The sequence below is a fragment of the Sarcophilus harrisii genome, chromosome 4 (assembly GCF_902635505.1).
Source record: "Sarcophilus harrisii chromosome 4, mSarHar1.11, whole genome shotgun sequence".
Lineage (NCBI taxonomy): Eukaryota > Metazoa > Chordata > Mammalia > Dasyuromorphia > Dasyuridae > Sarcophilus > Sarcophilus harrisii.
Window position 1 is genome coordinate 232,548,797 of NC_045429.1, and position 16,705 is coordinate 232,565,501.

Consider the following 16,705-nt stretch of genomic DNA (forward strand, 5'->3'; position numbering starts at 1 on the left):
TCATATTGAGAGTGCAAGGGATACTAGATAATAAGCAAAGTTTGGAACATAATGAAGCTCACGATTTAAATTCATTGATTATAAATTATAAAGTGCTTCTTAACAATTCTAACCTATTTTTAAAGCCATGAAACCTGTACCAATTAATAAATAGGAGATTTAGTCCAAAATAATTTATTCAAACATTCTTTTGCTGGTATTCAGCCAGAAGTCTTATAAGTGGGGATTTAATGCTAGCTGACTAGGATTTTGAGTTAAATTATTTCCTAAGGTTTGTAGACAGCCTTGAGGCAAAACAGGTATGAAACTGCAAAAATAACCTGGGCCCTTCATGTTACATTAAAAAAAGATGAGATGTAAGAATACTATGGAGACACAAATGACAACTAGAAAATAAATAGGAGGTATAGCAAAAAGGGGCAAAGAAATTATATCTTACTTAGGAAATGAGATAAGGTAGAACTACTTCAGAAAAAAAAGAGAAAAAGAAAGCTTTGTCTGACATTTATACAAGGAGAAAAGTTCATAGATCAGTTTGGGAAATTGTTTTTAACAAATAATATTAGTTAATGTTAATAAAACTCTTATTTACAAACATCTTTATTATATTCAAAGTCCTTTTTCCTTGTAACAGTCCTGAAGTAGTTAGAAAGAGTATTGTCTCCATTTTACAGATGAGGAAATCAAGAAGTTAAGAAAAAAACCAAAGATAATGCTAATAATAAGAATAGTGTGGTGAGGAGGAAGAAGAGGAAGAGGAAAAATAGTAGGATAAGCATTTGTTTAGTGCCCTAAGGTTTGCAAAGCGCTTTGCAAGTATTCATTATATCCTCACAATAACACTGGAAAGTAGATGCTGTTATTATCCCCACTTTCCTGATGAAGACACTGAAGCAGGTTGAGGTTAATTAGGTAAAGTCAAACCCAGTAAGTATCTGAGGCTGGATTTGAACTTGTCTTTATACCAAGTCCAGAGCTCTACCCAAGTCACATCCAGCTGTCTCTAACCATTGGTTTTATTGGAATAGGGAATTCCCAGTTGAGGAAACTCCCTGTACCAATATAGATTGACACAGTTTCCACAAATTATTGTCTGGAATGATTGCCTAAAGCAGGAGACATTAGGTAATTTATACAAGATCATACATTCAGTATATATCAGAGGCAGAACTTGAATTCATATCTTTCTGACTCTGTGGCTAACCCTCTATAAGATACTCTCAGAGGCACATCAAAGAGTCAGTTCCAATATAGGAAGAAGTGAGATATATGATAGTTTTGGAACCCAGAGCATGGAATAACATAGAAACCAAATAAATGGAAGCTTGAGCAAGATATTCAGAGTCAAGAGGAAAGGATAATGTTCAGAGGAAGATAAAAAGGAAAAAAATACTTAACTATATGAAAGAAATTTGCAATGTAAATGTTATGTGAAGACAAAAGGCTAAATCCCAAGAGTACGTTACTTCATTTAGAACTTCAAATGAACCATGAGTTTATTAATGTGTATATTCTCTTCACTGTTACAGATAACAACAATCTAGGCAACATGATACATACATAGAACTGGGTTCAAACCCCACTTCTACTATTTTTCTACTTATGTAAGCCTTGGCGAGCTATTTGACATTACTAGGTTTTAATTTCCTTTTCTAAAATGAGGGAGTTGGACTAGATTGCCACTAAGGAACTATTTCTTTCTAAATCAATGATGCAATAATCCTATGAATTGGGTTAGATAGTAACTATCTAGTCTTTGGGATTCACAAGTTGTATGCACTTGAGTAAATTATGTGACCTTTTTAGGTACTAGTTTCCTTCTCAATAAAGTGATGAGATTAGACAAAATGGTCTTTGATTTCCCTGTTCTAGCAATATCTTGTCCATATCCTCCATAATGGTACCACCTAAAAAAGTTGGAATGCAGTTTTCATGCAATGGAATTTTTAGCCTTATTCTTTTTATGTCAACTTATTTTTCCTGATCCTATGTGTCCTGTATAATGTCATTTGTTTGACCCTTTGCTAATAGAGCAGCAATAGTGAATGGGTTGACAGCCTATTCAAATTCACATTGCTTCTCTATTTCCTATCCTTTAGGTTACTGACAACCTTGATTCTTAAGAGATTATGATATTCTATAGTTTTTACCCATATAACACTATTGAGAGAAAATCAGGTTTTTCATTTAAAGGTTTGTTGATTTGTTTTGGAATCGAGACAGGGACAGGGTTACTTGATTCCTCAGGTGCATTTCAATAACCCTCTTCCTCTTACAAGAAAGCACAATATTCTAGTGTGGCTCATTGTTCAAAAATAAATATATAGATGGAATAAGTCAGCAAGATCTCCATTCATCAGTAGATCACACACTCAACAATGGGAATTTCATCTATCTGATTCTTTCTGTATTAATTAATTGATTATTCAACTGACCTCATGTTTGGTTGTCAGTCTTATTGAGGAAGAATACTATTATTCTAGGATTTAATAATATGAGAATATTACCATCCACAAATAACAATACCTGAATAATCTCATCAACTATAAAGAATCTCCTTCTATTTGGACTCTTTGCTGGATCACCTCCAAAACAATGAGCATCACTCTTAACAACCCTCATGTAATGCTGAAGAAACTGAGGCAGGAGAGACATTAGAGAGTTCTCAATATTTTATTAATTGGAGAGTATAATTGACTGGACAGGACTCTCATCTCAAATTATCCAGTCAGATAAAGATATAGTGGGACCACGGAATCCATGTTGGTCCCAGGACTGGAAGAGACTGTCATATAGCCTCCAGCCCTGAATAGAAGCTGCCCAGTTTCTTAAATACCTTCCAGAAACAAAGAACAAAGAAGCACGGGAAAACTTCTGTCAGGATGGGGGGAGACCATAAATCCTAAAAGCCCAGAGACAGGCTGTCTGAATACCCAGAGATAGAGATGTCAGTGAGGTATCTTGGAATATTTTAGAGGGATATTATAAATTCTTGAGGGCAGGAGGTCTGCTCTTCTTGTTTATCTTGCTAACGATTTATAACCTTAGAGTAAACGGTTCTCAATCTTAATGGACCAGAAGGGGTTTTTACAGTTTTAAGGAATTGAGACAGAACAGTTAAGGAAACTCAGACAAAGGAAACTAGTTTAGGGAAACCGAGTCAGAACAGTTAAAGAGAACTGTGGTATAACACTCAGTGTCTCTCTTATGCCTCACATAAAATTTATAGAGGGATTTTGTACACATTCGTCTGCAATAGGAACTGCATAATGTTAGTACAAGAAATGATGCATAAAAAAGGAAAATATCACAAATAAAGGATTTGAATTTTCAATTTTTCTTACTAATCAATAAGAAAAACAGCAATTTAGGAGTGAAGTTTTACTTTAACATAATGAAGAAATATTAGAGCTGGATTGACATTATATGAAATGGAGAGAAGAAAGGAGTATAGTAGAGAAAGGAAATGAGCATTTTTCCTATTTTCTTTCCCTGTTACATATAAAGATAATTTCTAAAAAAGTGAGAACAATATTTAAGGTTACTATACCTTTCCTTTCTTGAACATGATAGAAATAGAGGTTGGGAGGGGATGGAAATGAATTATGGAGTTATCACAATAAGCAAGCAAGTCAAATATTTAGAATGAGTCTGCAATTAAACTATAAAACTTATGGATTTGAAAATTCATGCCAACCATCTGGAATACATTTACCACTACCACCAACCCCCAACAGAAGAAGGGAAATGTTCCAGGAGGAGTGATAGGACTTAAGTGAGAGACTGAAGAGAGACTGTGAAATATAAAATGAAAGTTTTCCCTTATCTGATTCTCCCAAAATTGCTGTATTGAAAGCTGAGAAATCCGGTAGATGTGAATGGAGTGAAAAAATTCCTGCTGGAAGAGGAAGTTAAAATGTAAAATCCTGCCAATATTCTAAGAAGAAATAATTTGTAAATATGTCACAGTAACAAACCTGAGAAATGAAAAAGTGCAAATTTTCCTTTTTAAAAACATCAGTCTTCAGCAAAAGTGATATCATTTTATGTGATGGTAACCTCCAGTTCTTAAAGGCTGCATCTAGGAGGGCAGTTAAATGGTGAAGTAGATAGAGCATGAGCCCTGGAGTCATGAGGAGTTGAGTTCAAATTGACCTCAGACATCTAACACTTCCTAGATGTATGACACTGGGCAAGTCACTTAATCCTAATTGTCTAGAAAAAAAGGAACACTCCACCAGGGAACCAAAAGTTCTAATATGAGTACTCTGAAAAATCATTAGTTTTGGACTCAAAAACATGACTTTAAATCTTGTCTCTGAAACTTCCTACCTGCAAGAATTTCTCCCAATCCTTCCTGGAGTCTCAGTTTCTTCAACTGTAAAATCAGAGACTTGTATTAGATGCCCTCTTTGGTTCCTTTCAGTTTCCTATCTATGATCCTATAAGCTTACCAAACTGGAAAGTTGGCCCAGGAGGCATAAAGTACCTGCTGTTTGAGGAAAAGCTTAATGAAGCATAAAAAGGATTATCACCAGGTTTTTGTTTTTGCTTTGGGGTTTGTTTTGTTTTGTTTTTGCTATGGTAAACCATGAAACGAAGAAAAAGACAATCTTGCTTTGTTATTTTCCAGCTTTCTTCTTCTGCAGTGAGAGGCAGGGAGTTTAAAAGAAAAGAATTATGAAAAATCGCCCAAGGTGATGACAAAAAATTTAACTATTGGTACTCCTAATATATAATCTTTTTTGAGTGATGAGTAAAATATTATGATGGAGAAATTGAACTACATAAAAATTTATATTTTTCTATAAACAACAACAAAAGACAACTCTATCTGTTCTCCATAGAGAATGGAACAAAGTGCTGGGCAGAATCAGTGTCATCATACTCCCCAAACCAGTATGAAAAAACATTCCTTTAAATACTTTGTCATCTTGTCTCACAAAGTTCATGATAAGCACAAACTCAAATGTAGTTGCTGCATACATGCTAGCTTCTTTTTACAGAAGATGAAGTAGAGGAATCCTATTAAAGAACTCAACAAGATTCTACAATCTAAATGACCATAAATTCTGATGCCTAATAATTTGAAAGCAAAAGAGAGTTCAGGGAAGGTTAGCAACAGCTGTATTGGGAAATATGATTTAGAATTAAGAAATGAGAAGACCCAAAAGCTAAGAGATCACTTAGGTGCTTCAGATCTATGCATCAAGAACAATTTCTTCAAGAAGAAAATCAGCAACAATGTTGGAGACTGAAGAGTATATAACAAATGAAATTGACACAATCTTAAGACAGAAAAGTCTTATATGAAGTACATGTCTAATCATTCATGCATTTGTATAGGTATTTGTGTGTGAATTTGTAATTGTGGCTACACACACACACACACACACACACACACACACACACATACCAGTATTACAACATAGTGGGTAGTGTCAATGTTGAAGTCAGAAATATAAGAATATTTATATTTATTTAGCCTCTGACAGATATTGCTCCTTAAGAAAGTCATTCAATTTTTGTCTCAATTATAAAACCATAAGCTTCAGAGTAGTTACTTATGTGTTAAAGACCTTGTCTAAGTGAAGAAGGGGCAGGTCAATTCTCTGAGAGCCTCCACTGCTGTGAATCATAACATCTGAAGGAGTTGCAAAGCAGCTTTTGCTGACACAGATGTTCCTTGTGGATGGGGAATGATATAAACTGGAGGTAAGAGGAAAGAGGAGAGAGGTCAGACAATGCAACAGCCTCTCAGGCAAGAGGTCAGAGAACAGCAACTGCCTCTCAGTCTCTTTTTATCATCATCATCCTCTCACATGAAGAGATACATTCTACAGTTCTGAGTTAGCTCTCTAGCAGCCACTGGCAGGTGGCTCCCATATCCCAACACTTATGTATATGTGTATAACGAACTCTTTATCAGTTCTCTAACATGATGTTACAAGTTCAGAGACAGAGACAAAATGTCAAAGAGAGGTAGAAAAGCAAACAAATATACAAAAAGATAAACAGAGACAGAAACAGAAATAAACAGACACAAGAAAAGAAATTGATAAGCAAACATATAGAAAATATCTATATATTCTATACTATATATATATATATATATATATTATATATTATATTATATAATATAATCAGTTATTAAAATCTTAATTCACATTGAAAAAAAATCCCCCTTTGCTAATGTGTTTCAGAACCAAAAATTAATACTAAATCTTTATGACTCTAAAACCAGATGTCCATTATTCCAAAATATTATATGTATAAAATGAACATGGATGTGGCTAGAGAGAATCTTGATGCCAGGAAGACCTGGCTGTGTAACCCCAAGGCAAGTTACTTAAGCTCTCATAGTTGTCATCCTCTAAAACTATAAGTTGCAGAGGTGTCAACCTGTAATAATAAATGAAGTTTTCTCTACTAGAAATTTGTTATATTGATGAAATCACAGATTCAGTTAGCAGACATATTTATACATGTATGTAGGTAGTCCAACTGTGTCCTCATTGACTGGTAAAGAACTTCTAACATAAAAATTCTTTGAAGCAATGAAGATTGGCACTTTCTTTACCATTTACACTTAGAAGACCAACAGGATATTGTGAAGCCCACTTGAGAAACTCTACAGTTTTTAGTGTTTCTAAGCTATGCATTACTAAAAAAGTCCATCTTTTTTATATAAATTTTCCCTCAGTAATGACATATAACTAAAAATCATGGAGCATATTATAGAGTATATAATTATGGAGTTTATTAAAAAAGGAAAATTTTTATAAAATTCAAATGGCCATTGAAAGATTGCAATGCATAAGTTTAAGTAAATTACAACTTATTACTAAATCAAAAGCAAAACTAAATTAAATATGCCAACAGATGTATATGTAGACATGGTGGGGAGGTTTTTCAAGGAAAAATTAGAAATAGGAATAGGGTTAGACACAGATGTTCCCTGGTCTTCACAAGTAACAAATAGCATACGGACAGTTTAGGCACCTCATTGATATTCATAAAGTAGTCAACTATCATCTAGAAGAATAACTACTATATTTTTAGGTTTTTTGTGGAGGCCATAAGAAGCAATGGACATATTGTAATCTGCCACTGAACAGAATTTGAATACTTATCCTAAAATGGATTTGGATATTCATCCCAAGGGAAATGTTCATTTTAATATCACAATTCATTAAGGTAAGTAAAAGTCAGAATTAAAACAATAAATAATTAAAATACAGACTTATCATCTGATTCAAATTAATTTAATACATATAAATTTATGATAGAAAAATATCCTCAATTCCTAATGAAAATATCTTAATAGCTTTAATATATCTTACTTTTCTAGTTTCAAGTTAGTAATTATTTAAAGTATCAAATCATCCTTTTCTTTTGTTTATAACTATTCTAATTATGTGAGATGTTGATTCATATCTAAATTATTAAAAGCCTGCAGCATACTGAGAAAAATTCAATTTAGAAAGAGGAAACCATAATTATTTGAAAATTTTCTATCTCTAAACTCTTCTGCTTCAAACATATGATTTCCTTAGAAGCTGTACAGTACATTTAGTTGGTCCAGTAATTGCTTCCATGAAAAAGAAATAACCCATTCTTAATATATATATAATTTAGAAATGAATTTTTAAAAGGGAGGAAGGGAGAATCAGTATTTATATTCATTCTGATATTATAGGACTTGATCAGTAAAAAAAAAAAATTACCAAAAATCACAATGCATGTTTGAATTTATAATAGTTTTTGACATTTCAGTCCTTCAAAATCAAGTTATTAAACTATGTGCTTGAAAGGATCAGTTAGCACCATGGAAGAAAGGAATGACATTTGGTTAATAATGTATGACTTTTAATTGTAAAATAATATTCTTTTTTCTCAAATTCAGAATTACCACAAGATCTGGTTTTTAAAAACACTTGCTTCTTAGCAGAATGATCTGAACCATCTTTCTTGCAAAATTAATTAAGTGATATCTCTGACCTATTTCATAATGACATTAGCAAGGTCTACTGAATTTTCTGTCTTTAAAGGTTAAAGCTTACAAAATGCACATCTTTGTCCTTTGTTGAATGGTATGCTTCTCGAAGAGGAAGACCACATTTGTGTCTTTTCCTTACTCTATTGTCTAACTGAGCACTCTATGTATTTAAGAAACACTATTGAATTAGTGAAAAATTCTAAGCCAATATTTGGAAATGTAGTTAGGAATCAAGAAATTATCCTTTTAAAAATGATCTCCACATGGACTTTTGTCTGAATAATAGTATGAAAAATAAAATCCTGGATTGTATTTCTGCATATTTGAATCGTGAAACATTGGAAAGGATTCCTTTATTTTTAGGGTTGTTATTTGTGTGTATTTTCACATGAGAGTTGAGATGTGCACATTTGTGTAATTCATAAAAATATAATCCCAATTTCACCTTCCAAAATCAAGAGCTTCACAAAACTGATGGTACATACATTTTCAGCCTTAACTAACCATGGATATGAAGATCATCATGTTTGTAACTTAGTTCTCAGTCTTTAGTGGATCATATGAAAACACATTCAAGTTATAAAAAGCAACTCTATAAATAAGCACAACGAATGATCAAATGGGAGAAAACTTCAGAAAGCGCAAGGGGGGAAAATGAAGAAATCTGTAGGAGCAAGAATTTTTAAAGACTCTTTGTTGGCAATCATCAGTAACCTTGGGTGTCAGGAAATTCTCTTTTAGATTCCATTTTTAGACTTCCTAGAAAGAAGCAATGTCTTTCATAATTTTTAGACCACTAAAAGTTTGATATTTAAATAAGGGCTAATAAAGTTGTCACTCATACAAATAATGGAGAAAGACTTCAGTTTCATAAGATGCTATATAACGAAGTGATTAAAATTCTGTAGTATATAATAAAAACCCATACTTTGGTGTGGTTCATTTTCAATTACTAATCTTTGTTTCATTGGAATGAAAGTTTGTTGAGTGCAAAGGCTATTTTTCACATCTGTTTTTGAATCCCCAGTATAAAGTACTTCATGGATGTTTACTGGATTGGATAAGACTAGTGTGGATTTGCATACCATGTGAATAACTGCAATTATGCATTTAACAAATCCCCAAAAATTAAAGTTAGAAGGAAGAGGATGGGAGAGAGGAGGGGGGGGAAGGAAAAAAAGGAAGAGGAGGAAGACAAAGAGGAAAAAAAGGAAAAAAGGAGGAATAAGGAGGAAGAGGAGAAGGAAGAAAAAAGATGGAAAAAAGTTATCTTTGAAGAAAGAAGTTTGGCAGGTAAAAAAAAAGTACTTTCTCCTTTTATAAGGAAATAAATTTGTTTTTTGTTGGTGGTGGTATTTTGGGGGGTCGTCATGAAAGCAAGAATTTTCCAGAAGATGGAAGTTTCCTTGGAACAACTCTGTATAGAGTTTCCAAAATTTAGTGTTAATCTCAATCAATTAATCAAGATCAATGTTTGTCATGAAGGAGAGGTCATCTTAAAAGCAATTCTTTGAATAAATTCTGTGATTATTGACATCAAAACATGGCTACAATGGGATCTTTTTCTATTGTATTTTGTAGAAATAAAACTTTTTAAAAAAACTTTCTTTCTGAACATTCTGAACATAATTAGACAAAGAATTTTTTTCCTTCAGAAACATAAAGAATCCCCTTACTAAGATGTATCAAATATTCCTCTTCTCTTTTTCTTTAAATAATTCCTATTAATTGGAATCTCATAATTCCACTTAAGAAAGCCAGCATAACAAAAAGAATAGAGAGCTAGTCTGAAATATAGCCTCACCTTTGACATATACTGACCATATGATGTTCATCTAGTCACTTAAATCCTCAGTATTCCAGGCAACTAACTCTATAAATTGGTTAGTAGGGCCCAAACTTCATTGATAGAATTTATTCATCAGGGAACTACCTATGTTAATGAAATGACAGATCCAGTCTCTATTCCTATTGCCATATTTATTAAAAGAATTTTATATTTTCTACCATCTAAATATCAGTATTTGTTAAATATCTACTAAATGCCAGGTATTTTGTTAGGAATTGGAATCTGAAGACAAAAAATGTGTAAAGAATGGGCTAGCTCCCTGGAGGCCTTGGGGTCAGCCAGAGTCAGGATGAATTAAAGTCCTTGTTCTGTAGGGGAAGGAGTGAAGGACAAAGGCAAGCTGCCACAAGCCTTACCAAAGATCTCTCCTGGATTCTGGAGTCCAGAGTCACCAACCTCTCTCCTCCTCATCCTGCTGCCAAGTGACTCTGGTCCCTCTCTCATGCTGTCCTCTAATCCTTGACTACCATTATCTTAACACCAAACATTCAGTAAGCACCAGCTGTGAGAGGAACCATTTATCCAAACATATGCTAATAGTTATTGTCTCATACCAAAAAGGTAATTAGCCTTAAGTGCTCGGTTGTCTGATTCAATTATACCTTTTTGGAGTTTCAACCCTCTACAAAAAGGAAAAAAAAATTCCCCTCATCTTCTGTTGGGGAGGTTTTGAAAAGCAAAACAAAAATCACTTGATATTTATATTGACTTATCTGGTCCAGCACTAAATACCTTATCCATAGGAGATGACAACTTATTCCCTCCAAAAGAGCTTTTCTTAAAGCTGGTAATATCTTTATTAATACATTATATTAGAAATGAAGTTATCTTAGGATTATGAAAATAGTTTTGACTTCACAGATCTTTTGAAAGGGCCTTCGGGATGTCCTTGGACCACTTATCTAGTTCTTTAGGGCTTCATCATAATATTTGTACTTGAATACTCTAAAGTTCCATCTCAGTCTTTTCCTGGCCCCCCCCAAAAAAAAAAAAAGATTTCAAGTTTGAGTCATGTTTTCTGCCTTCTTGTCCAACTCTTTCATACCCATTAAAATATTGAACTTTAAGTATCGATGCACTACTCTCATAAAGTTCTGAGTGAGTTGAATTTATATGTATGATAAAATTTTATTCACATTTTCCCTATAAATAAATTGAAGTTCAGATTGTAGGACAAAAAAGCCAATTGAATTTTTTTCTTTACTAGCTTTTTGATTGGCAATACCTGCCATTAATGGAATACTAATTATTTCCCAGAATGCAGAAGTATCTTGCTACTGTCTGAGGATTCTACCCATTACTTTCCTATTTAGTTTTGCATTTTGTGATTCAGGGTAACAGTGGGAAGTCTTCAATGTTGACTTGCTGCTTCCAATATTTCAAGAATGACCAAATACCTAACAAGAAACCTTCCATTTGAAACTCATTTCAATACTGGGATTCTAAAATGGATAAGTCTCACTGCTGATTTGGAGAAAGATAATGAGAACATCTGACATATAAATTAGCTTCACAATTTGTAGAAATACTTTTAAGATGTTATCAATCTTCTAGTCCTCCAGGTTGGCAAAGTCACTTTTGACTCCTCATTCTCCCTCCATTCACAAAGCCATCTAATTTTGAAGATTCTACCTTCACCAAAGCTTTCTCTCATCAGAAGGCCACCAGCCTAGTTCAATCCTTAATCATCTATCTCTTGACCTATGGCAATAAGTTTCCCAGTTGCTTTCCATTTTTCCTTTTTCAATTCATCCTCCAAAGAGCTGCTGAAGTATTGTTATTAAAATTCCAAATGAAATCTTACTATCTCACCATCCTGCTCAGTAAGATCCAATATTGCCCCAACAATAATATGTTAATATCTCTGTTTGCAGATTTAAAACTTTTCAAATAATAGCTCCATCTTATCTCTCTAGAGTCATTATATAGTACTTCTCTTTATATAAACTGGATTATTTGCTGGTACCTGCACATGACAGTTCATTCCAAACTCTGACTTTACACAAGCTATTAAGCAGAGATACTCCTCATCTTTGCTTCTGAGAATCCCTGTCTTCTTTCAAAGCTCATCTAAAGTATCACCTTTTACATGAAATCCTTCTTGATCCCCCCACCCTCAGTTACTAATGCCACCCCTTGATATTACTCTATATTTTCTTTTCCTGTGTTCTATAGATTATTAAATTATATGTGCTAAGAACTCCAAGAGGAGGAAGTAAACTCCTTGAGACCAGAGACTTTTTTATCTCAGTATCTCCAGTACCTAGCATAATGCTTGGAAAATTTTAAGTTCCTTGCTGATTGAATATTCACTGTTTTGAAAACCCTGCAAGGCAAGCATTCTAAGCTATTTTGAGCTCCCTTTTTCAGAACAGGATAACAGAGTTCAGAAAAATTAAATGAATTACCCAGGATTATACAGATGCTAAATGTCTGAAATGGGAGTCAGAAGTACCATTATGATTCTGACAGGATTATTGGATCTGTATAGAGAAGATACTATAGTTATTTTCTATAGCAATCCCATCTAGCAATATTGTAGTGTTCCATGTTATTCTGTACCCACTTCCTATACTCCCACCAATCCTTCCACAATGAAATAGAAAGTAGCAAATGTTTAAAAATCCAGAATTCAAAGTGAGCACATGGGACCAAAAAAAATCTGATCTTATAACATTTTCTTTAAAGCTCTTTTACTTCTGGTATATTTTAAACATATTTCCATATTTTTCATATTGTGCAAGAAAAATCACACCAAAAGAAAAAATATAAGAAACAAAACAAAAAAAGGTAAAAATTACTATGCTTCAGTTCACATTCAATCATCACCATTCATCTCTCTGGATGGCATTTCCATCCCAAGTCTATTGGAATTTCCTTGAATCAATACATTGCTGAGAAGAGCTAAGCCTATCACAGCTGATCATCACATAATTGTGCACAATGTTCTCCCAGTTCTGCTCAATTCACTCAAGATCAGTTAATTTAGGTCTTTCCAAACTTTTCTGAAATCAGCCTGCTCATCATTACTTAAAGAAAAATAATATTCCATAACATCCATATACCATAACTTTATTCAGCTATTCCCTAGCTTATGGACATCCACTCAAGTTTCAATTCCTTGCCACTAAAACAAAGCTGCTACAAATATTTTTGCCCATATTGGTCCTTTCTCCTTTTTTATAGATCCAGTAGTGAGACTGCTAGATCAAAGGGTATGTGTGCATATGTTTTATAGCCTTTTGGGCACAGTTCCAAATTATTCTCCAGAATGGTTGGATCATTTCACAACTCTACCAATAATATATTAGTATTCCAATTTTCACACATCCCCTACATCATTTATTATTATTTTTCCTGTCCTGTCCTTCCATAAGGACCAACCTGAAAGGTGTAAAGTGGTGCCTTAGAGTTATCTTAATTAAGATTTCTCTAATCAATAGTGATTTGGAGCATTTTTTCAAAGGGCTATAGATGGCTTTAATTTCTTCATCTGAAAATTCTCTGTTCATATCCTTTGAGCATTTATCAGTTGAGGAATGACTTGTCTTCTTCTAAATTTGAGTTGGTTATCTATATATTTTAGAAATGAGATCTTTATCAGAAATACTGACTGTAAAAAAATTTTTCCCAAGCTTTCTGCTTCCCTTTTTATTTTGATTGCATTGGCTTTGCTTATGCAAAACCTGTTTAATTTAATGTAATAAAACTTATCCATTTTGCATTTTATAATGTTCTCTAGTTCTTCTTTGGCCATAAATTCCTCCATTCTCCACATATTCAACAGGTAGACTATCCCTTGCTGTACTAATTTGCTTATAGCAAACACTCTTTGATCTAATCTTGGTATAGAGCATTGTATTGTTCACTGCTTAGTTTCTAACATACTATATTTTCCAATTTCCCCAGAAATTTTTGTTAAATAGTGAGTTCTTATCCCAGAAGCTGGAGTCTTTGGGTGTGGAATATGTTATTATAAGGATAAGGGACCTTAGTAACTACCTCACAGCCCACCCTATAAAGAGTTATTTGTTTTATCTTCTCAACTCCATGCAAACAGACTTCCTACTTTATTACTCATTTTAAACTATTCTCTATATATTAGCAACAATCTCTTAATTGCCACATCCAATGACCTTTTTTCCAAATCATTGCCTGGTTGATTTCTCTGCCTAACTGAACATTATTGACTACTCTTCTCTGCCCAGATATTGATCCTCAGAGAGCAGGTGCAATCTGTTTCTGAAGTCAGCCTCTGAGAATTTCCAGCATTGCAGAATCTGGCAGAATTTGTATTCTATTGGTATGACTTTAAAGAATCCTGAATCATCTCCATGGTGCCCTCAATGAATTATTAGAATAGAACTTTGTGTAACAAATAAATGAACAGAATTGTAGATATACCAGAAAGAAGCAGTAAAGGTAATTTAAAGTAAGGTTAGCAAGAGATTCAAAAAGGCAAAGTCATCCCAAGGACATCTAATGTTAAAGATAGAATGAAAAAAAAGAAGAAAAATTGTGACTTGCAAATGTTTTTTATTAACTGGATTCTTCATCAAGGGATGTGTGTCTGCCACAGTTATATTCTCCAAAATAGTAACAAATTTGTTTATACAAGAGAGATCAATGAATGTAAGGGAAACAAAGATGGGGAAAGCAGCTTAATCTGACCAAGTGAATATAGGGAAGATCCTTTCCAAAAGTGATACAATTATAAATGCAGTGAAATGGTTGACAATTTATTTGATGGAATCTTAGATCTTATCAATATCAAAAAGATGATAAGATCATCAAAAACTACTGTTCTATTTGCTTTCTAATTTATCCAAAATTCTTTATGAGGATAATTTATACATGAATTGAGAATACATATGGTATTATTAGGAAACAGGTAAAATACTACAGGCTATTTTCAACAATGGATCATCTCCACCATGAAGCAACTGACTGAAAGAAGTAAAGAATACATATTCTCACTTTGCTAATTATTTGTTAGTTATAAAAAACTAATTTTGTAAATTATTAAAAAATACATTAAAGGGCTCTTCCAATAAGTTGCCTCACATCTTTATCAAAATCATTCACGATTCCTTGAAAGGTTGTTATTCTGTCCCTTTTTTTGAGTTATGTCTGACTCTGTGACCAAATTTAGGATTTTCTTGGTAAAGACAGGGGAATGATTTGCCATTTCCTTCTTCACCTCATTTTAGAGACGATGAAACTGAAGAAAACAGAGTTAAGTGACTTCTCTAAGGTCTGAGGCCAGATTGAATTCAGGAAACAAATCTATCTGACCCAAGGCCTAGTAAATCCATTGCTTCATCTAGCTGTTCTCCTTGAAAATTCTAAAATCATCACAAATATCTACTGTTGTGGAAAGTGTTCCAGGGCAAAGTCCAAGTATATTGGAGATTCCCAGTAAGTTGTAAGGTCCTCCAAAAGTGTCTTGTTTGTATTAAATATTAAGATACTGCAAGGTCTTCTTTGAAGGGATCAATAAAGACTCACATGAATTTTACAAATAAAAGACTAAATGGGAAAAAAATATCTATTGTTTAGCAAATGATATTCATTTGAATAGAAAACTATAGTCGTTGTGTTTTAATAAGCATATGTATGTATCACTATATATTGCAGAAAACACAAAAAGATAATTATATTGTTGAAGATTTTAGTCAGGAGGGGAAAAGTGAACTGTTTTATCTTCTAAATACTTTTTAAAAAATTAAACAACTTCATGTTTCAATAGAAAAGAAAAATTCATCTCTTTAATACAATATCATATGGCAGCAACAAATGGAACACATAGTTTCAAAAGACAGGTGTGTGGTACATGAGAATAGACATTATGTATGCATAAGGACTTGTGCAAACAATGAGGAATTCTGAATAATAAAAAAAGAATAAGGGAATGTTATCAAAGAAATATATGGCAAGGAAAAATATGAACTGACTATGGTAAGAGATGACAGATAAATGATGTTAGTGTTCTACTGATACACTTACAACATAAGGAGAAAGTGAGGAAAGTGTATCTGAACTTATGGAAATATATGGACAAAGATTACCAAGAATGTAAGCACTGATAGGTTGTAATCGTTATCACTGGAGAGTATACCCAAATTGATAAGAGCACTAATCCATCTCAGAATTTGAGAATGTTTTCTATTTATTCATTTGTGTATACAATATTTCTTCTAATAGAATGTAAATTCTCTGATGGTAGGAATTGTTTCATTTTTGTCTCTTTGTCTCTAATACTTATTCTATGTCTGGCATATTCTTTCTTATATAGATGAATAATTCTTTTTGAATTTTCTTCTCTAACATGTCTTAAAAATTCATACCCAATAACTTATAAAATTGTAGTGAATCCAGAATGGATTTCTTTGGTATGAATATATATGAATATAGTTGGATACAAATGTTAAAATTGTTCTTCCTAAGTTTTCTTAATAGCCTTTGCCATTTTCCCAATATTATACTGGATGTCAAATTATGGAGCTCAAAGGTAGATTTAATGTCATTGCTCATGAGACTAAACACATTAGATCATATTCCATGCCATTAACATTTGTTGACCATTTTCTAGCTTTATTTACAAGTGATTTTATTATAGTTTTCTTCATATTGATCTCACACCTAGCCCTCTGCCAAATTTGTTTTACTTTCCATTTATTTAGCTATTTTGTAAAGCAAAACTATCCATAATTCCATTAGTTTATTCTTTAAGGCGTCACAAATGAGCTCATCCACTAAAATGTCATTCATCATGAATTTATGTTTGCTAGTGCATTTAGGCCTATTGTAGTAACTATTATCAGTTAAACTTCTCCAAGATATGATAATAACTAAAA